This window comes from Anas acuta, chromosome 5, assembly GCF_963932015.1.
Source record: "Anas acuta chromosome 5, bAnaAcu1.1, whole genome shotgun sequence".
Classification (NCBI taxonomy): domain Eukaryota; kingdom Metazoa; phylum Chordata; class Aves; order Anseriformes; family Anatidae; genus Anas; species Anas acuta.
The window spans coordinates 45,650,368-45,673,205 of NC_088983.1; the positions used below are offsets into that span (position 1 = coordinate 45,650,368).

At 41.3% G+C, this 22,838-nt stretch overlaps 1 long non-coding RNA gene across 1 annotated transcript in view; it reads right to left on the reverse strand.

Moving 5' to 3' along the window:
• LOC137857668 (uncharacterized) overlaps positions 1 to 22,838 on the reverse strand; it is a 64,240-nt gene that overhangs the window by 35,893 nt on the left and 5,509 nt on the right. Inside the window, exon 2 of the long non-coding RNA XR_011097222.1 lies at positions 19,154 to 19,260. This is a non-coding gene — a long non-coding RNA (uncharacterized lncRNA). The remainder of the gene's footprint in view (positions 1 to 19,153; positions 19,261 to 22,838) is intronic.

Sequence of the window (22,838 nt, forward strand, 5' to 3'; positions counted from 1 at the left end):
GCCTGCCTTGCTCCTCACACATCATTTTCTTTTATCAGAATGGATGGCAGTATCAAAATTGAAAGGAAGTAGAAGCTGTGAAAATAACAGGCCCAGGAAAAGAATTTTTAATTTTGCCTCAATTTCTTTGATGATGAAACTAGTGTTGAATATTAAGCGAGTCCTAAGAGTTGAACGTCAAGAATAGCTGAAAGTTTTGCGTCTGTTGGAAATGTGAGCAGAATTCCTCTATGACCCATTTCATCTTGTTAGCCAGATGCAGATAACTCTCAGCTTCATGGGGCACATCTGACTGTGCTGTACCCGTACCTCCACCCTTGGACTACCCTGTGGCATCACAGTTAAAAAGCTCGCCTGCATTTTTGCCAGAAGGGTTTTCTTTCTTCCCATTTAAAACTAGGGTAGATTTCTTTTTTAATATGCAAAAAATAATTTTCAGAAATTTATCCCATAAATGAAAACACTTTTTTGTATTCTATGGTAATGATCATTCCATGGTTCTTGTTTGGTTTATGAAAAAGTTAAATTACACCTTAAGGCTTAAGGGCATGGGAAAACAAATACCATTTTTCTTTTTGACAAAACCCAAAAACACCGTGGAAGAAATTTTCCAAACTAGATTACAGTAATGGTCTCTTCTAGCCCTAAAAACCTATGAGCCTCCCTTGATGTGATTAATAATAAAATTGTATCTAGAGCAGCTACACAAACAGAAAGCTCCATTTTGCCAGCCCTGTGCAGGGAGGGCAGTAATTTATAAAACCTGAAGCAGAAACACCACTGAAGCCTGAGTTACTGCTTCCCAGGAGAAAGGTGGCAGATGCCAGCCAGAGGGGTGAGCTGTACCTCCCGGGTTGGGGTAGGCATGTGGTGAGGGGACAGGAGGTGGGGCAGGAGAGGACCTAGCTGCATGAGATGTCCCAGACTCCACATGCTTCCAACATAAGCCGTTTGAAATTACACATCCTTTCTAAAACAGTTTTTTTTTTATGCTGGAAGTTTTACAGTAATATCATTGACTCGTTACAGAATCGAACTGTGGAACTCTAACACTTTCTCCTTTACAGGAGCTTCTGAAGACGAGAAAAGTTTAGATGAGAGCAGTGGGCTCCTCACAAGTTTTTTCAATGTCAAGGGCCCAGCAACCTGGCTTTCTGGTGGATGTTACAAATGAGCTGCCTGGGAAATCCAAGGTTATCCTGGTTCTAAGTGTCACTTCTTTTTTTTTCCTCTTCATACATAAGAAACAAATAAATCCATTTTTAAAAAACAGTTTCTTTGTTATTCATTAGACAAGCTCTACACTGTAAAAAGCTCCACAAATCTTAAATTTTAATTTTCTACATTACTTGATTATTGCAAATAAGCAGACAAAATTGCTAGGCTCCTACCTGCTCAAATATTAGATTTCATCTTTGCTAATATTTTGGTTTGCATTGCATATTAAGGATCCTAATAAGAACATTAGCTACTATTTTTTAATCCAGCTTTCCAAGGCGTTGTGGTTGACATGTTGTGCTGTCTGTATCTGCCAGTTCTGCTTCCTGCCAGCAATACCAAACCTGTTGTCTGTTTTTAACCAAATCTGACACAAATTTACTGCTTGGTGGGAACAAAACTGCATCAGTACATATTAGAGAAACTACATCAGAGATACTTTTTACGTACCATAACTGCAGATCAAGATTTGGATCAATCTTTGCACTTTGATAAGAAATAACCTCACCATGAGACACAAATCCATAGCAAATTAAGTGCAATAAACTCCATTGCTCACTGAACTCACTGTGCAAGAGGTGCTGGAGAGTCCCAAGCCATACCCTCGCACAGCAGAGAAGCACCCAAATGGCACGGCGTCCTCCTTGCCCTACCATCCGGCCTGTGTGGATTCAAAGCACCTGTCTTAGCAGCATCCTCTCCATCACCACCAGAAAAGATAGTCTCATGCAGAGCTTTTCAAGTGATACCTTTATAAAATATTCACACCGAAGGCCATACAGTGACTTTTATGGACATCAAAATTCAGCCACTTTTTCTTGCTTGTTGCTCACCTGTAGGACCAGTGGCGAGCTGAGCTCCCGGTGCTCCCTCCCAAGAGTCTAGACATCAGGGCGTACCTAAGAAACATCTACATCCCTCAGGAAAAAATACAAGAAATAATAATCTGAGTATCGTGCCACTGGGGGAACCACACGGGCCAGCTGCAGGCATGCAGGCTGGGCCTGGCTCAAGACCAGAGCAGGGTCAGTCTCTCTGCAGTGCAATCCAGAGCAGCTGATGTCATGGAGGCAGAGAAGCCAGACCCAGCAGGCTAATACAAGCCTTTCTGACCACCTCCCACATGCCATTTTCAGTCTCTACTCAATGGACATTAACCCACAGCCAAACCATCAGCTCACAGCCCACACCACGCTTCCCACCCCTACATCCAACATCCAACCCTAACTTCCTCTCCCTCCCTGTTTTTGGCTTTTCTGTGGGTAGAATACCTAACCTGCTAACCCATCTGCCACACACTGCAGACAGGGGAGACACAAAAGCAGCATAGCCAGTGCCCTTCACCACTACTTTGTCCCTGAGCACCAATAAATCACCCAAACCACAAATGCCTCATACCTGGAGCACATGATGATTCTTCTGTACTGCATCAAGCATGTCAGGTACTAAATGGAAAAAAACAGGACTCTTGGAGCTCCCTACTATTCCTCTCTGCACCAGCTCTTACACTGCTACTCCTGCACGAGTTTCCCACCATCCTGAACCACCCCTCAGCTTTGACCAATTTGGGGGACCCATCCAGCAACAGCACTTATACATATAAGTTTGTGTGCCAAATACCTCTACTTTTGGCTGTGAAATAACTCGTGTTTAAAGAAGAAAACGGCATACCAGATTCCTGAGCCCTCCTTTTTCATTACTACTTGCTACTGCTGGCACTGCACGGGAACCCCGGCATGGCAGCATCTCCCCAGGAGCAGCACCTCAGTGCTGGCACCAGTTGTTCACCTGAACGAGCCCACGTACTGCAGATAATGCAGACATCTCTGCTCCACACAGCGAGTGGACATGTCTCAGGGGCTGATGAAGGATTTTTCGTACAATGTGTAATCACCACACAAAGGAGCCTGATCCTTGCACTAGAATTCAGCGTCGCAGTCCCCAAACCGCAAGCACAATTTTGGCCTTTGTTGTCAGAAATAGTTGATTATAGCAAAGGCTGGAGAAGCAGATTGGGTTGGGCTGCATTGCCCCCTGCAGCTGAAGGGTCGCATCGTCTCCGGCACAGCAGCTCTCAGGGGCTTGTATATCGCAGGACGGCTGGGGCATAAAATCTGCAGTGTGAGCAGTGCTTGCAAACACCCATCCCTGAGAAAAGACTCTGTGATGATTTTAATAACATTTTGTTTGCCAGCCATGACCAGAGAAAGCTGGTTTGCTTGTTTGCTTCCAGATGTTCCTATCTGATTACAAGGGCAGCCTGGCAAAAGAAATTACCTTTTAAAAAACACTGCAGCCTACCTTATTCTTTTCTTCTGCTTGGGAATGGCAAACATCTTTTTCTAGGTATTTCCTCTCTTTTTGTGATGTGACAAGTTGGGGAGAGAGAGAAGGAGAGAGGAAAGGGACAGGGAATAGGTGATGAAATATTTCTCTAGTCCTCCCAAGCAAAGGAAAGCCGCATAACAAAGGAGATGTCAAGAAAAGGCTTTTTCCTCCACTCCACACACTTCAAAGAGATGCACCCTTGTATAAAAGATACAGCGCAGAAGGCCAGCCAGAGACAACTCTAAGGAGAGCACAGTGCAGAGATGCAGAGAGAACAAGGCTGGGCCCCATTTTGTTTAGCAGCAAAGGCAGCACCAGATAATCAGTTATTTTACTCATGTACTTATGTCTCTGCCTCGCCACACTGCTGTAAAACTTTTGAAGTATCTCGGTTTACTTGCTAGTAAATGCTGGACTTCAAAGGAATAGGAAATGGATGCTGAATGGCAAAGTGACCTTTTATTACTCTAGCTACAGTTTGTAACCTGGAACGTGACAGGACATTTTTCATTCCCTTTTTCTTTTTTTTTTTTTTTTTAATCCCACTAAGGACCGCACTTTCAAAACAGATTCAATAGACGTGTTACATGAGAATTTTGACAAGATACTGAACTGTATTTCCCAGTTCCAGCCTTCTAACATGGACCGGGGTAGCAGGAGGTTATTCTTGTGTCTCCTTGCAGAAGGCAATTTCTGGCTTCATTAGTTGTTATTACAGGCCCTTAGCTGGCCTCAGATGTTGCCCTCTCACTCTGCCTCCAAATGCTTTCACTGTCAAAAACAATCTTCAGTTTCTGTAGGTAAGTGGCTGCCCCTGTGCAATCCAGGTAACTGAGGTCTCCCCATTGCACACACTCTACTGCAAATCTTTCTGCACCCAGAGCTGTGGGTCAAAACTTGGTGGTTATTTTGGAAACATACCTACTTGCTTGATATTGTCTCTGTTCTCACCATAAGAATAGCCACTATACAGCATCTTTTGTTAATGTGCTTTGTGAATTTGCCTTCAGCTAGGGTAATGAGAAAGGAGCTTTATAGAGACTGGAGACAAGCAGCTGCCATTTGAGGCTTCAGAATCCCATCAGATGAAAGCAAAAGTAGCTTCTGACTTCAAAACATGGTACATATGATACACTTACCCTTCTTTCCACTGCTTAATATACTTATATTACCTTAGGCACTGCCAAGCCTGAAAATTAATAGGGAGTTTGTCAGTACATCAATTTACAGAAATCAAAGTAGCCCAGGAAGGACTTGTGCTGCTACACTCAACCCGTGCCATTTAAGAAGCATAAATAGTGAAGACCCCATTGCTACTGGGACCTTGGTCCCTGGCTCTAAGTCTTGGCAGAATTTCTAAGCTAGGCAATACAACATGACCAGAGATGATGCTTATTATATAACTAGCACCCATATTACATTCAACTGCAGCATCCATGCCCTGTGTCAACATGTTTGGGCATCCCTAGGCAGTGAGGGCTAAAGAAAGACAGGGGATACAGCTCCCCAGCTCATATCCAGCACAGTAAATCCTGGCACTGCTCCCAGTGGGTCATTGCCCACAAAGACTGGCACTCTCTAGTGTTCCCAGGCTTTGATCCACCTTCCCCTCACTGGTCCTTTTCTCTTTAAGATGAAGGCTGCAGGGTCAGACCAACTCCTTTTACATAAAGGATGCAGAGAGGATGAAAATAGGGCATTTAGCAGCAAGCATAACGTGGAGGGACTTTGGAAAACTGGAAGACTGAGCCACAGCACCCATATGATAATAACTAAGATCAAGCTGATAAAATACTTTGGCAAAGAGGTGTCAGGACACAGGAAGAGAAAGAGACGTCTGGAAAGGACAAGAAAAAAAAAAAAAAAAAAAAAAAAAAACATTAGAATTAAAGGGGAAAATATTCATCAGTTTCAAAATGATGAGGAGTCTAGCTGTAGAGGAACATATGCTAGGAACAGGTGGGGAAGATAGGAAAAATGGATAAAAGGTCACAATTAGAAATTCATATAAATTACATAGCAAAGTGAGAGACTGAATAAAATGCTCAACAAGCAAACACTAGCAAGACTGGCACTGTTTGCTACAACCATTTTAGGTGTGTTATGATGCAACTGGACAAGGGACTCCTTCCTTTTTGTTCCTCCAGAAATTGAGAGGTAAATATAATGGCATTTATAGGTACTCCTGCTCAGGCAGAAAAGAAAAACCAATGGTTAGGAGGCTAATCCAGGACTTACAAGATCTACCATTTTCTTGCTCTGATCCAGAACAAATCAACCAGAGCACAGAAAAGGATTAAAAGAGTTAAGAAATGATGGAGTAAAAAGGAGAAAAACATACTGCCACAAGAATAGGGCAGGAAGTACTGAGCATGCATCATCATGGATTTTAAATCCTTCCAATTTTTCAAGAACACTTCAGGGGAAAAAAAAAAAAGAAGAAAAAAAAAGTACTCAGTTTAACAATTGCACCTGTGAATTTCATTTCCCTTAGTTTAAGAGGTGTCAAAAATTCCTCAGCCAAGGGGTTGCTCCAGTTACATCCTTGCTGGATCCAGGAATGGTTGCAAGCACCAAGTCTGCGAGATTCCTCCAAAGGGGCCTAAGGGCCTCCACCATCCCTGCCAGGGAGGTGGGTACCTATCTAGTTACAAAAAGTTGCTCAGATGGTTTTAAAAAATCCCGATGAGCTATTCAAAGGGACTAGAGAGAAATCCACCTCCTCAATTGAAACAGAAGAATGTCACACTGGCTGCATTCCACCAGCTGAAATCAGCAATTAGAAACTCCACTTCCCACTTGTTCTATGTTGTTGGTATTTTTTTTAGGGAAATCATTTTAAAAGTGTTTTTGTCTCAGCCTGGTGAGGAATAAAGCCAGCCTTTTGGCTGAACATCAGAAGACTTGTGCAAGTGAGCATGGAACCTCCATAAACAGCTTAAATCAAGGTTTTCTTCCAAGCATGCTGATACTGAGAGAGCGTGGGAGGCAAATTTAGACACCAAACAGGGGCCTCCACAGTAGAAATCCATCTGGCTATGCTCAAAAATGGGCATTCACCGACTCAGACATGCTTTTACATTATGTACTAAAGCATTTGTATGACAGTAAAACTGAGGCAGTCAGGAATATCATCGTGTTTATATCTGCCAGTCCTGCCAGGATAAAGTTGGTACATCATTTATGAGTGCTCAGCATTCCACGAGGCTCACAATATGGGAAATTTATCTACGGCCTCCTGTACATAAATAAATATTGCATTATCTCTTATGCTGGTACTACTGATATTGTGTGGGAACAGATTTTGTCTTCCATCAGCAGACTGGTGGAATTTAATAACATTTGTGGTCATCCTGTCCAACTGGAAAGACACATCACACCCATCATACTGAATGGCTCATCATCAGCTGAATATATAAATCTGAAAGAGCTGCAGACAGCAATAGAGTGACAGAATCTTTTATTGAACATGGATGCGTTTTTCTCTGACAAATGGGAGTCTCCAGGGAGTTATAATTTATTGGTTGTGCCCCAGCAGTGTACTCAGTATTGTACATGGCTCAATGAGAAGATGGCCCTGAAGAGTTTGCACTCCAAGGTACTGATTTTTATAAATGCTCTAGTTTAAATATTCACATGCATAAAATTAACCTGAGGTGTCTAGTGGATCATGTAGTGTCTACTGACGATGGAGGAACAAAGCAAGTGGAACATAACATGAAATATGGAAGAGCAACCATCACAGGTACACAGTTTGGAGGTTTCTTTAACAGCAAAGGATGCCAGCACCAGCTAACTTCTCGCAAATGAACACACAGATGTACTGGGTTTCTCTGGGGCTTTCTTTTAGTGCATATGCAGACTTTTCTCTCTCACTAACTCACAAGTCCTTCCTCTCCAGGATAAATTATATCAGTCAAAAGACACTGCAAACCAGTTCACAGCCTACTGAGTCCTGCAGCCCTCTGCCTAGGAGTATGGGGCCATTAGATGTTACTTAAAGGTTGCAGGAGGTTCCTGCTTTCCCTATACAGGTTTAAACTGGTCTTCAAACTGGAGCTTCCCTGTAAGTACTTTTTCATCTGTGGTATTTCCCCATCACTTTCAGGTGGCATCATAAGATAGCTCAGATACTCGTGACATCTTATTCTGTTTCAGATGGCAGTTGCCTACTTTTGCCTTTACTTACTGTTTTTCCTCGGCCTGTCTTCCCCAGCTTCTGCCTCAGACATTCTCAGAAAGGAACGGTACAGGCTGTGTACAGCTGAACAGCAACAGCTTCCCTCTTACCAGGAACCAAATTTGGTTTGAACCCAGGTCTGGAACTGCTGGGAAACCCACAGTTACTATTCTGTGACACCCCACCAAGGTACTCCTGCGTGGATTCAGCCAAAGGACTTCTCTTTTTTCCTCCTAATGCTTTGCTGTAGGCTGGCCACCTTCACCTAGGAGGACATTCAGAGGGCAGAAAATGAGGCAGAGCTGCTACTGCAGAGCTTGCAAGGAACAGGTGGGTTCCCCACAGAGCAGCAAGAGTGCGCATCGAGAAGCTGCCTGGGTGCAGCAAACAGAAACCAGAATGAGAGGAGACAAAGATATAACAACGGTGATGGCAGCTTTAGGAAAAGGCTAGTCCTGTGAACATCCATGCAAGATATCTTCTGAGTTCAGTGGAATTATGATTTCACTCTCATTGTTGCTCCGGCACATGCATGCAGATTACATTGCTTTTAATTCCTCTCCAGTGAAGTCTCATATACTCTAACTACTCCAAAGTACTGCTCTATTAACCTTGCTCTGGGCACTGTGCCTTATTTTGATCCGTGTTCTTTGCATGAATAGAAGAGAAGAGAATAAAGTCTGTGTAAAGTCTAGCGCATTATAATAAAATCAGAGAATACTCTGGGTATAAGAACACACTCTAAGCTGATGTGAACTAACAAAAACCATGGAAACTTTTCCCTGTTTCACCACAGTCCTTTGACTCTCGCCTTTGCAATAAGGTGAAAACGTCAGAAATGCTGCTGAATTTTGATAATACAATAAATCTGTTTTAAAAAGAGGCTGAGTGCTGGGACCATCCCCACTTCGTTTGGAAATCCCATGTGTTATTTCCTCAACCTGCAGACACCATTATGTTTTTTTAATTTAATTAACTTCCAATAAAGCTGCTTATACAAGAAACAATAAAAGTCTTTCTACCATGTCAGTCTTCCTTCTTTAACACACACACAGCATGCACAGAAGCCTCAAGAAAGCTCCAGGCATTCTAAGGAAAGAAATAACCAAATACCGCCAAATATTTAATTTTCTATGCCGGAAATGAGAAACAGGTGTAATTAAAATAACACTTTTTAAATTAAGTGACCTCTCTTGACCAACCATCTGTGAATAATTCAGATTTTTTTTCCCATTATTACTGTAAAATTAAAACTAGGGCATATAAATGACGAGATCCTCTTTAACTATCTTTAAGCACCAGCAATATATATTTTCCACCAGTTAAAATCCTTAATGATACCAAAAATCTGTCAAGCATAACTCCCCCAATTCATTTGCCTGAAACCATCAATATTTTATCATGCATTTGCAGTTGGCTTTAATTTAACAGTCCAGGTTACTAATCAAACAAAACACCCAAGTCATTAAAAGTTAGCGTGCCATTTAGAAAGTGCATTTCACGTTTATTAAAATATCTTTCATGGAGCCATTAGAAGGCTAAAGTTTTAATTACAATCAGATATTTAGTTCTACTTCAGTTATGCTTTTGGCACTCTCTTGCAACTGCCTTGATTAATCTTCCAGACAGAGCTCATCCATTACCTCCTGAAATTATTTTCCTCTTAACTTCTTCATAATTCATCTTTTTTCTTCCCCCCTCCAAACATGTAAAATGCATTAAAAAGGTGTGCACAATACCTGCCTGAAAGATAAGTCATTAGAAAGATTCCATTTCAAATGCAATTTATTCTCAAAAGTACCAAATAGCCATAATTCAAACAGATGTATTGAAATTGAAATGTAGGTTTTCTTGTCTTTGTTGTCATTTTAACTATTTTCCTACAGATGAGAGACTAATATGTGCTGCTCTTTTTCCTGTCTCAGGTTTTGAAATATACAGTTCAGCTGAATTTTGCCCAGGTAATTCTGAGGGCACCCCAAGCTCACACACAGCCTCTGTCATAGAAAATTTCCTGTCTTTTTCCTCCTTAATATAATGGTCATATTGCAACATATTTTACCAAACTTCTGTGATCAGACAATTTCAGTGGCTTTTTTCCATCTATTTTAACAAACCGTGTATAACCTCAGTCAGTAGTAATGAGAAAATATTCTCATTTGATTGATGTTTTAGATCTTCGGTGTAGCGTAAGCATCTGCTGCTAAAGTTATGTTGTGCAAAGATCCATCCTAATAGAAATAAGACCAAGGAATAAAAATTGAAGGAATTAAATCTGGCCCCCCAAACCCTTCACATCTCAAACCGAGCTTTCGCATTTTTTCTGGATTCGGAGTAGAGACATATTCAGAAGCTCCAAACTCTGCATCTGAGACCAATATCTCACCTTGCATGCTTGTTGGCTGGAGCTATAGCCAACTTTGGGTTGCATACACAAAAGCAAAACTTGTAAGAAACCCTAGAGGCATAACATTAGATTCTTAGATACATTGAGTGTTTTTTGGTGAAAAGACCCTTCTTCAAAGCTCAATCTCATCCTCAGATAGAATGGGATCAGAGAATTGACTTCCCTGTTTCTGTTCTGAGGGTTTGGAAGAGGTAAAGGACGATGCTGCAGAAAGCCTATTGAGAAACAGGCTTGACAGATTCTGCTGACCCTTTCCACCCAGCTGGTAAGCCCTGCTACACACCTGCCTCTGCACGCCCTCCATGAGTTCCCACCTGTGTGATTCCCAGATGTCTCGTGGGGTAGGATGGACTCCCCAGCTGCCCTGTGCCCCCATCCCACCCACACAAGGACAGCTCGTGAACCAGCGCCTCTCCTACAATGACATCTCAGTGCAACAACAAACCTGGCATTTCAAACTAGCAAAAACTGTATGGGGGGGAGGCTGGGTAGCGACTGGGTCAATTACAGCCCTCTATTCTCACTGATACGATCAGCAGAACTGGCTCCAGGCAAGTTCAGGAGGAGAAATGCAGACACATTTCAAGACAAAGCTCAATTACTTAAGCAGCAAAATGGGAGATGCCTGAAAAGCCTGCCTGCACTGTCCTTGTGCAGTACTCAATGCATTGTGCTGAGAAGCCTTCCTGTACTCTCTTGTGCAGTACACAATATGGATTTGTTTTCTTTTGAACCTATTCACTCCACCTTTTAATTTATGTTGTTATTGTTGAAAAAAAAAATACAGCAAATTCTATTAAACAGAGCTGTTTGGTTTTTTCTTCATGTTCTTAAACAACATTTGAAGAAGTAAGTTAACAGAAGCGGAGAGAGGAGAGAGAGAGTTGAAGAATTACAGGAAGAGATTAAATAAATATATGGGATATTGTGATTATTACCAACCTTGGGTCTCCGATGAGAGTCACATACTCCACAAGGACCAAGGAAATACAGCAACAGCAGCTCCGTTTTTAATAGAAAAGAAAAGAAGCAGACTGGGCTGCAACGCAGTTCAGATTTGGAGCTGGCCCTGCACTGATAAAAGCTCAAGTTTAGTGTTAGGGTCTTTTTATTATATGCACATTTCAAATGTGGGTAGAGAAACCCTATTCTTTTCCATGTGTGAAAAAGCGGGGTAAAATTGAATAGTGTTTTCTAAAGAAAAACTCAGTAACATAGCACCATCTAGTGCCTGCTGTGAAAAGCTGAGAGGAGAAATGGGGAAATGGTTGAAGTTCCTGAAACTATCCTAAAAGATCTGTGCTTCCTAACACCAGACCCTGCTGAAGACTGAGTCTTTAGGTCATATTTAACCTGCAACTTAGTGATAGCAATATTTGTCAAGGGAAATTTCAGCTGTGGAATTCCAGAATGGGGCTGCAACAAGAAATAGAAGTCAATGGGAGACTATTTACAGCTCTTCGAAAAAGTGAAGGGCAACAATTGTGGTTCTGATGCTGATGAGGCTGTGTGAAACATCCCTTAGGAAAAGGTCTTGTCATGTTTTAGACACTCAGCTTTTGAGGAAAAAAAATCTTTCCTTCCATTTTTCAGACATGTCTCTGACCACCATCAGGGTTTAGGATCCTGTTGTTAGCTTTGCCTTTTAGCAGACCAAAATGTCACTGAGCAGTAATAAACAAAAACTACATTTTAGATCCTCTTCACACAGGACGTAAGAGAAAATTTCTACAGATGAAACCATCCAAGAGAAGCCAGTGGAGCACACTTGACAATACGTATAGCATGAAATCCTGTCCTCACCAGAGTGAGGTGAGATTTCTCTTTGATTTCAAAAGTATGATTTCTTTCTTTCTTCCTACTTTGCATTATAGCAAGTGCCAGATGCTGATACAACAGGAGGCTTTGGGTAAGTCTTGTGTGCTGTGCTTTACTAAATTCACAGGCATACCAAATAATGAAATCTATTGGAGCTACAGGCAGCGTTAGAAATAAGAATATATGAAGAAAACTTATGCTCTTTCATACGTGGCTCAAGTATTGCCAGCTGAGTGATGGACTTCAATTAAGTGAAGCAAGATCTTCAGGAAAGGACATAGACTAGGCTGTGTACGTAAATTGTTACATATAGCTGTAAGCTGGAAAACGTAGGCTTCTCCAGACCAAAGAAATCTGCTGTCCTTTAAGAGGGTTGGGGCTTAAGAAGATAATACTTATTTTAATTATTGAACTTTTTTTTTTTTTTTTTTTTTTTAAGTATATCAATTTTCTTCAATGTAGCTGAAAAAAGGGCTGCTGAACTGAGAAATGTGCTTATTCCTCTGTTTATAGAGCATCTTTCCAGTATGGTTCTGTCAGTCCTCAGGCACCATAAAAGTAAGAAATAAGATTACTGATGTTAATACTTCTAACAATAATAGATTTTAAGGAAAAATAAATGAACTGCAATAACTAGAGACCAACAAGATGTCAGCTGCTCTTTTGCCATAGGTGAGATACATTAACAGGAGTGGAAAACATTGGCTCTTTCTTTACCTCTTATCTTTGGTGGTAAAAGTAAAGGAATATGACAAGAAAACAAGGGGAAAAGTCTAATGTGGAACTAATGCAACATTTGCTACTTATCATATGATTATTATATTTGCATGGTATTTCCTTTTCTCTAATCTTTAATCTTCTTGCATGCAGATTGAAAGACCTGCAGGGCAAGTTTCTTTCTACATGTCTGTGTAGCATCTAACACAGTGAGACCCTGATCCTCCCTCTGGCCTCCAGGAACACATGAAATTAAAATAATCAAACGATAGGGATCTCTAAGATAGACTCACCAAAGACTTTGGGCAACACAGTACTCAATTTCTCAGCACCCCAGGTCCTTTGCAGCTTGCAGAATTCAGAGCCCAAAAATCAAGTGCCCAGCTTCCCTAATAACACACTGGGTGATGTTTGCCTGGGCAAAAGCAATCACTGTGTGGATAATAGACCCGTGCTACATTACAAGGCATGTACGTGTTGGGAAGCATTAATGGGACCCTATGGATCTCCCCACCTCCCTGTACATCTGCAGCTACTTTAGGTGCCCATTTACAAACTCAACAGAAGCATGAGCACACGTTACCCCAAAGCACCTGTACTTTCCAGGCAGTCACAGATTTACCCCGTGTTTTATGTTGGCTCAAGCAGTACTGTCACTTAATGTCAAATCAGGTCTAAACAACGCTGCTATGAGCAGTGCTGTTCCACAGCCCCACGGCTTCTGCCTTCCTCAGAGCATACACAGACCTGCAAGTAGGTGTTTCAAGGTGGTCTTCACAAGATGGAAACAGCAACAGCAAATGCAAACCAGAGACTTGACGATGAAACCAGAGATCTATCATTATGACAACTTGCTGTATGGAGAGGAGCGCCCCTCTCTGATCTGGATTCACAACCTTCAGCTTCCTCCAGAAAGCAGCAGCTAACCAAGCCCTCCACACTTCTCTCGAGAGTTCAGACTCACACATCTCACACCATAGGTATGCTGTATTTAGGGTTGGGATGCTACCAAAACCACCTTATTGAAGCTGGTCAATTTCTCAAGGAATACTTACATATTCCTTGAGCCAAAAAGAGAAAGAAACTGCAGCTATGTCCTTAAAGACTGTACTTGAGAAAGAGGAACAAGTTCCTCTTCCAATTAATGTTTGTATTCTAAGTATTCATTAATATGAACTGTTACACTTAAAGCCATCTACATGATCACTAAAGCTTTTTAAACATTACTTTCCCACGTAAGTAATAGACTACTGTCAAAAGACTTTTGGTAGCAAGTGAAAAGATACAAGAACTATGGAAATATAAATAAAGGACATCCACAAAATAATTTGTCTTCTAAAATAGTTTAAATTGGTCTAAGAAAGTTTGAGAAACTTTGATTAGATAATGATGAAATAGTTTACATTTCTCACCATGCATTGTAGAAAGAGTTTAAACTACATTCAAACCAGACACAGGAGCATAGCTTGCTTTCTAAATTTCTATAATATAGTGCCTTTATCTCAGGGCAAGATATTGCACCTCCTGTGATTTATGAGTGCACCAGTGTATTCAGCTATAAAACATACCATTTTCTTGCAACAACTGAAATATGCCTTTTTCACCCATATATGGTTACAAGAGCAAATTAACTGAATTAAAAACAATAATAATAATTAAAAAAAAAAAAAAAAAAGCAACACAGTGGAGCACAGTGACTTCTGCAATAAAAACTCTGGAAGACAGACACACACAAGTCCTCCACCACCTATGGAGGCTCATACCTGCTGCACTCCCATCAGTGCATCAGTGCTATGGTACAAAATGAAACCCAGCAAGCCTACAGCAAGCCAGCTGCCAGAAGACAACTCCAGATATAGAAGGCATCAGCCAAAGGAATGGCTCCAGTGCTGACGGTCCTCCATGACAACTGCACAATGCTTTTTCCAGGAGGGCAGCATGACTCATTCATTCAGGCAAGGCTTTTGTGATAACATCCTAATTCAAACAGAGATGGTGTAAGATTGTTCCTAAATGTTCAGTCAAAGGTTTGGGTCCTTATTCTGACTGTTGATATTTTAAAGCAAGAATCACTGCTTCTAAAACCCAGTAACTCACAGAAAAGAGGGTGTCGCAGGTCACTGAAAACACAACAGGACAGAGCACCAAGGCAGCACACCGCCCTGACCCACCTCATGCTGTGGGCTGAGGGACATAAACCCACCCAGACTCCCTCAGGGCTTTCCCACCTCTGATTTCTTTGATCCCAGCAATGATCTCCCAGAGCTGATTGATGCCCAATGGCTATCCAAATATTTAAGAAATATTTGCAGTGTTCTGACTACATGCAAGTACAATGTGTATCTGAAAAAGCAGCATAATGACTACCAGCAGGTGGCCTAGGAAACTGGTTAATTTAATCTCAGCAACCGACTCCTCCAGACTGACTACTCTCTTTTGTTGCTGTTTCTGAGAGGTGGGGGGACATCAGCTGAAAGACTCTGTTGAGCTAACATAGTACAAGGTGTTGACTAAATGTCACAGAAAATGTTATCTTGGAGGTCACAGACCACTTCACAAACTTACAAGGAAGGTACACCAGAAGCAAGGACAAAGAAACTGAAAAAAAAAAAAAAAAATCTTCTCTGAGCAGTGGTCAATAAGGGGTTGTACACAACAGTTGATGGCAGAAAGGAATTCACAATGAAAGATGGTGAGGAATACTAAGGCTGATAGGGAGTCAAAGGATAAGGAAACAAGAGGAGAGCATTTAATTAGTCTGGAAGATATGTGGAGTAAGAAAGAGAATAGAAGCTCAAGTATATGGACATGCCAGCAATATTGTTTTAACTTGGTTATAAATCATTGCTCATGGTTTTCTCATGTCAAGAAAAGAAACTAGTAATACTACTAGACTGGATAATCAAAGTGAACAGTCAGCTAAGGTGATATTAATTGTATTTGACTGATGAGAAGGGGCGGGAGAGTGAATAGCTGGCAGAGGGAAAATGTAAAATTTGATGCCTGCTAAATGAGGCATGATGAATAATGGTTTTTCTTGTCAAAACCACTGCTAGATTCCCTTCAAGCTGTGAGCGGGTATTCAGGAACACGTGTCTAGTTTTAACCAGGGGTCTGATCCTTATCCTAATAAAGGTAACAGAAATTACTATAACTGATGCAAACAGAAGCTGAAGAAGACCAAGATAATGTCCTACAGCTACAAGCTGAAATTCTGTTTTATTTTACAAAATGTACATCCAAAGCAAGTTAAAAACAATCCAGGGAGGGTATCTATTATCTTGCATGAACAGCCAGCAGTTGTTGACAGGAGTTAATAGCATTTCCCATGAAATTTGGCTTAATCTGTTTTTTTGGGGGGTTTTTTGGTTGAAACCTATTTCTTTGTGTGTATTTATTAACTAAGCAGAATTTCTGACAAGATACTCTATAACCAAAGCTTTAAAAGTGAGTGTTAGCTAAATAAAATAATATAGCAACAACATAAGTAATTCAGATTTTAGGATAAGGTTACTCAGCGAGGTAATATCAGTGGTTTGTGTTTATCTTACTTGTTTCATCTTTTCAGAGATTGTTCAGCTGTTAGCCTATTCTTTTTATGTGAGTTGTCCTGTTACAATGTGCATGAGGCTGAATTGCACTTTTATTTTTAGGGAAACAGTAGCAATTAAATCTATCTGTTGGCTGCAATCTAATTCATTCTAAAACTGCTCTCAGTTTCATTTAATTTTAGAGAATCAGGGCATTTCCTATCATCATTATACTAAAATGAATTTGTGGCAGGACAACTGATAAATCATTGCTCCCTTTAGTTTTCTTGTTATGCAGAAGAAGACTGTCCAATTATTTGGACAACAGCCCCAGGGGTTATGTACAGTGATTCACTCCACATAAACCAATAAACATGCTGAAAGTCAGAAGCATAGCAGAGATGTGCTATAAAAGCAGTGACGCCTGAGATTCATTCTCTCTAGCTTCCTTTCAGACATATTTTCTGTATCATTGCTGAAGCAAACTGATGCTGGATGTTTAACAGCAGGCTGCAGAAATTATATCTAGGCATAGAACAAGAAAGCACGTCATGGGGATGGATTGCTTACTGAGCAGAGCTACAGTCCCTGCGAGGTCCTACTGAATCCAATGAAGAACAGGCTGAGAAGCAAGGGCTCTGTGGTAAAAATCCTGCAGGGAGGCCATGTGGTCTCCACATCCAAAGTTTTAAAATAAAGATCAAAAAGAACCTCAGCCAGTTGTTTCAGCGCAGTTTCTTGCATCTCTCCCAACACATCTGTTACTGGCCACCTCAGATGACTGTGAAACAAATGGACCTGGTGACAGTCTGACTGCGGTGTCCCAGGTACACAGAAGACAATTAATGTTTTGAGAGATACAGAAGTTGGATTCCCAGTCTACTTAGTTACAGGATTGGAAATGAGACTGCACCACCAGGATCCAGGTCCAAATTCAAATTTTCCCCCAGTTTGGAGGGACTGAGAACTAGAATTCCAATTTCGGCCCATTTTTGACTGGATTAAATAATGATCTCAAGGGACGGCAAGGTCTGTTTATGATTCATCCTGATGGCTTCTAGATTACAACTGTACACCACCACCCACTTATATCACCAAAATCAGTAAGCAGGCCTAAAGACGTTATGGAGCCCTTCTAACCCTTGCAAACAAAATGAGGCACAAGTAGAGGTCAGGCTGAAAACGGACTTGAGTGCATATAAGGACTTGAGTCCAGCATCAGCCCACAATGTAAAGTCAGAGGTTACACCAGTTATATTTGAGAGCTGATCAGTTGATCACAGGAAGGCTTGACTTTGATGCCTTACCTTTCACTATCTTTGTGGCCCTTTCATTATGGCTTTCCAGCCAGAGCTCTACTATACTGCTGTAGTACTCAGGAGCTGACCTTTGCTGGGATTCATCTCACTGCAGAGGCTCCAGGCTCCTGCTGCTAAGGTCCTGTAACCATCCCTCCCCCTTCACACATGTACAGTGACACCTTCATGCCTCACACACACCTACAGCCACAAGCACTGCCTAAACACTTCATCATCTCCCTCCCTCGGACACAGCTTGCATGGTGCCTGCTGATACGCTCTGCTGTTCACCCTGCCATCAGGAAAAGCAGCAACAGCAGGTTTGCAGATGACCTGGAAGCACCTACCTCCTGTCCATCCATACTGGGAGAGATGTCAGATCAAGCTCTAGCATGGATGTGTGCCAGAAGAGGAGTCTGCGTTTCTGGGCAGTGTTTGAGCAATTGAATAGACAGGAGCATGTGTGGACCACATGCAGTCTGTAGGTTGCCACTCAGACCACACTGTCATGCATAATTCAGAGAGAAGACACTGCATGTTATTAAAGCCTTTTATGTAACAAAGCACATGGTGTGGAAAGGACAAATAAATAGATACTCAGACTCACTACCCAGGTAGTAAATAACTTGAGGTTTTGATTTCTCCTATTTTGGGAAAGGTTTTTTTGTTTGTTTTGTTTCATGTCAGTCTTTTTTACATATTCAACTTATGAATTGTAATGCTTGTGAAAGTAAAAATACTAGCCCTGGAGTGACATAAGAAAGCTCCACATAAACTTCTAAGCAGCCTTCATCCCAGCCTGAAATACCCCTGCTGATCCTACGCAAAAGCTGCCAGTTCCATACAACTGCCTGCTGTTGATGTGACCTTTCAAAGATGTTACAGTTGAAGCGAATTACAGAAGAGTTCAGTATGCCTCAAACATGCACTAGGAAGAAAGCACAGTTGCGTGAGTTGTTCAGGAAAGAAAAAAGTGCCATTATATATCTGCTTTGCTGGAAACCAGCCCTTCATTTCTCTCTAACAACAGGCTCTCCTATCCGATGTCCGTTCTGCAAGGAGTATGCATTGGTTTGTTTGTAACATCAGCATAAGCAATAACAAAAACCTAAGGAACTTTCACTCCTTTGTTTTCACCATTCCCCCACCATGTGTGAGTGAGAGAGATTTTTTCTCCTATTGCTTTAATTGATTTTAGCATCATGTCCCTTAATCAAAGAGATGCTGAGGTTGACGGGGACCCTTTGCAGGTCATCTAGTCGACCCCCTGCTTTCCTGCAGGTTTCTAACCTCTGTATTATAAGCACGTAAAAGCAGAACACAGGCAGGAGGTGTTCAGCTACTGCACTTTTCAAAGGACACGAGAGTCTTTCTGTCCTATTAAATTTTCCATATGCTCTGTTCTGTTTTTTCACCACACAGAAAAGGTATGGCTGTATCGTAATACAGACATATGAGGAACGGGAAAAAAGGTCCATTACAGAGAATGGCCAGAAACACATGGTCAGGAGAAGCCTTTCATGACAAACATGCAGTGGCTTTGAGAATTACTTTGGCTCCACAAGTGAAGCAGACATAAATTAAGCCTTTGTAAATTCAGATAACTATTAACACAATGTATTGCTAATGGTAAAACTGCAGAGAAGGTCATACTTACACCGGATATCTTCTCCCAGAAAATACTACATTTGAGGCAACTTCTGTACACAGAAATTCACAGAATTTGCAGCTCCAATTCCTTGTCCTGAGATTATTTGACACAGCCTGGAAAAAAAAAAATAAATAAAATAAAAAATAAATAAAAAGTCACCTATGTAAGAGATGTTCTGTACATATAAGACAAAGTCTATGCTGAAAAGAAGTCACAGCCAGAGCATCTGACCAAGCACTGCAGCACATGCACTGTCCTACACACCTGGGGCAAAAACAAATGTGCAGACACTTGTGTGCTCACACTGGTGTGGGCTGAGGCTCTCCTTTGCAGATAAGCTTGATGGGGGTGAAGAGGTCTCATCTGTGAAATTTTGGAGAGAAACTACCGAGTTTAGACTTTCACCTCAAGCAAGCCAAGCAAAACATTTGGTAGCATTAAACTGACAGGCAAACACTATTCCAGTCTGAAGTAAAAAGGAGAGTAGGTGGGCAATATCAATATGAGCTGTGCCTGAAAAATCAGCTAGTGCAAGTCGATGGAGGCCGAGTTATAAGACTTCCCATTCACACACAGCAGAGGGCTGTGTTGTGCTTAGCAGAGCTAGAAGTGACAGTGAGGAGGCTTCAGAAGTGCAGAAAAAGCAGAGGCCCTGAGAGAAAGAAAAACCCATGTCACTGTAGGATGGGAGTTAAGGAGGATGAGGACGACCTCCTAGTTTTCCTTCCTCAGAGCACAGGAGGTCCTTCCATCACTTCTGCTCCATCTCAGTAGCTTACAGTAAAATGTGAACATTTGGCTATGCATCCCATATTCCTCCCAGACAAGCTTACCTCTCTTTTGGTCTCGCTGAGTTTTAATTATGAACATTAATACTTTTGCTGCTGACATTTATCCCAAGAGAGAGTGGCCACCCTTTGCTGCCGCTGTATAAATCAATTGCTCACTCTCTGCTGGTGCAGTACATGCAGTTCTGCTTGCTCCACTACAAAAGGGATGTATCAGTGTCTGGAGCATTGCTGGGACAAATGTCACGGATGATTAGAAACCCAGGAAGTATACAGCAAGTGCAGTGAAACAGGACTCTTATCTGAGAAAGAAGGTAGAAGCTTCCCTACAACCTTTAAAACAACACAGATACTGTACACCTGCTAAGACACAAAATATTGTATTTCATGGATATAATGTGGGATATTCTGAGATATACAGTATGCACTGTTGCTATAACAACATCAGGAGTGCTACGGCCATAGCATTAAAACTGCAGATATTTGTGATGGAGTTTGATTTGTAAGTAAAGGGACAGCAGCTCTGAAGGCTGTAATGAACAGAAACTTAAGGTCAGATCAAGTGCTTTTACTTTACAGGGAGAAGGGGGAAAATAATAACGAACTGCAGGGTTTGAGCAAAGGCTCAAATAAGCATTAGCCAGCAGTAATAACCACTCAGCGTGAGCAACTGCCTTAGCACCAGTTCTGCTACCCTTAACACATTCAGTTTTGCTGTAATGAAAAAACATGGCCTGTATCAAAATGTCAAAGAGCTTTTTTTCACCTCTCATATGACTAAGCACATGAGGCTGAGCTACCATCTACAAGGCACTCACTTGAGAACTTGCTCTTTTGTTCCCAGTATATCTTGGGAAAGATGAGCTCCTTCTCATTTCCTCGCTGCAACGTGTCAATGTTCTAGAGAAATGACAAGCGCTGTGGTCTAGGGTAATCTACCCTAGATGAGCAGGTAGCAAGCTGCCTCTCATGTGTATTTCAGACTTAGTTTTGGTGTCTCCTGGAATTTTATCAGGGGAGATCTTTTCTAACAACACCATGTGAGGCAGAACACTCAGAGTTCAGTCTTTATTGCATTTACTCTTCAGCTGGCTCAGGATCCCACTGCTATTTTCATTGTTTGAGTCACCCAAACATTGACTGATTTTGTACAGGAACAATTCATGTAGGAATCTATTTTGAGAAGGAAGAGGTGAAGAGACTGCAAGTTAGGAAATTCAGCCTGTTCTCAAATTAGTGACAAAAACCACCTCATCAGGGTAAATGCCAAGATACAGTGGCCATGAGTCACAACAGTTGTTCTCCATTTTATAAGATTTCGATTCTTATGAGCTGTAAGTGGGATGTAGATAGAAGCATGATGATGCTAACTTTGAAACATTGGAATTAAGCCTCCCTTTCCTGTATGAGACCCCAGCAATCACCACATTTTTAGTCATATACTGTCATTTAGACTTATCTGTTCTGTACCATTATTTCAGGAGACTGAATTAGCACCTGGACCAGAAGGCAGGTATTTTCTATATATAGGTAAAAGTGAGAACAGTCAGAAGCTCCAGAAAGTCTGCATCCCACCGTAAGCAGTATGTTTTTTAATTTCAAGAGTTATATTAAATAAATCTCATTTACAGATTGTGGGTTACTATCTCCTTTTTGATTTCCTGTATTTCTAGTATGATCTAGGGATAGGGATTATTATGAATATCAACAATCTTATCAAAGTAAAAATTAGGTAGTGTGCACTCTGTGAGAATTTGTTGAACTTATTTTTCCACCATCTGAAATGATGGGTCTCATCGAAGAGGCACAAACAAACAACCAAAGACCAGTTTAGGTAAGCGTTGTCTTCTTTTTTCAGACAAAACTTATCCGTTCATGCCAGCCTGATAAAAACACCGATATACCAATACAAACAAATTAATCTCATGGTCACACAGTTTACAGTTTTGCAAACATTTGCAATGGTATGTTCATTGCCACTTCACAATGAAGCTTAATTGGCTGTAGATAATGAAATTGTATATTATACACCTGGCTTTGCTGTAATTTCAATTAACATTGCAGACACTGTAACCTATCATTATGCTGAGTAGGCATGAGTTCACACATGTTGTCTACCTGGCTCCAGAAAACATCAGCTTTATGACAGACTAAGTTCACCGTTACTGTGCTAACCATCTCCCAATGTCAAATTCAGAAACTGGTAAGCATAAGTTGTGAAACCTGGCTAATGCAGATTCAAGCTACTCTTCGCAGTGCTGAGAGCTAACTCCATACAGTGTACGTTATGAGCACTGCAACTGGGCCACCCCAGGGGCTGCAGGATGGCCCTACAAGGGGTAGACGCTGCCTGGGCACAGTATTGTCTGTCTCATTTCCCTTTTCCATGGCCATCAGTGTGAGCAAAAATCCAAGAGGAGACAATAGTGTAATCAATAAGGTGTATTTATCTATTCATTAACATATGCACATTCCCATCACCATTACTGGCAGGATCTCTTACAGTAATCCTCACCTGAAGACATAATTACACAAGAATGATGGATCTACTTCACTGGCAACAGAAGACTAAACCCATCTTGTTTTAGAAATAAGCAAATCCATTTCATCCTTTGAACCAGCACAAGATACTACCTTTGCTGAGAAGGCTTAAATGGTTCTTGGAACTTGCAGGTTTCATACCATTGTAACTAATATTTAACTCTCTGAATCTCTTCCCCCCTTTATATACTGCAGCAAGGAATACTATGTTTGTCTATTATTTACTCATTAGGAGAAGAGCTATAACAATAAGACATCTCTCAGGTTAGATGGATGTCAGTCTACCCCAAACACAGCAGATCCTGCCCCTCTGCAAAGCTGGTATCACATGCCTATGCCCTCCATGCAGCTAAGTGTGTGCA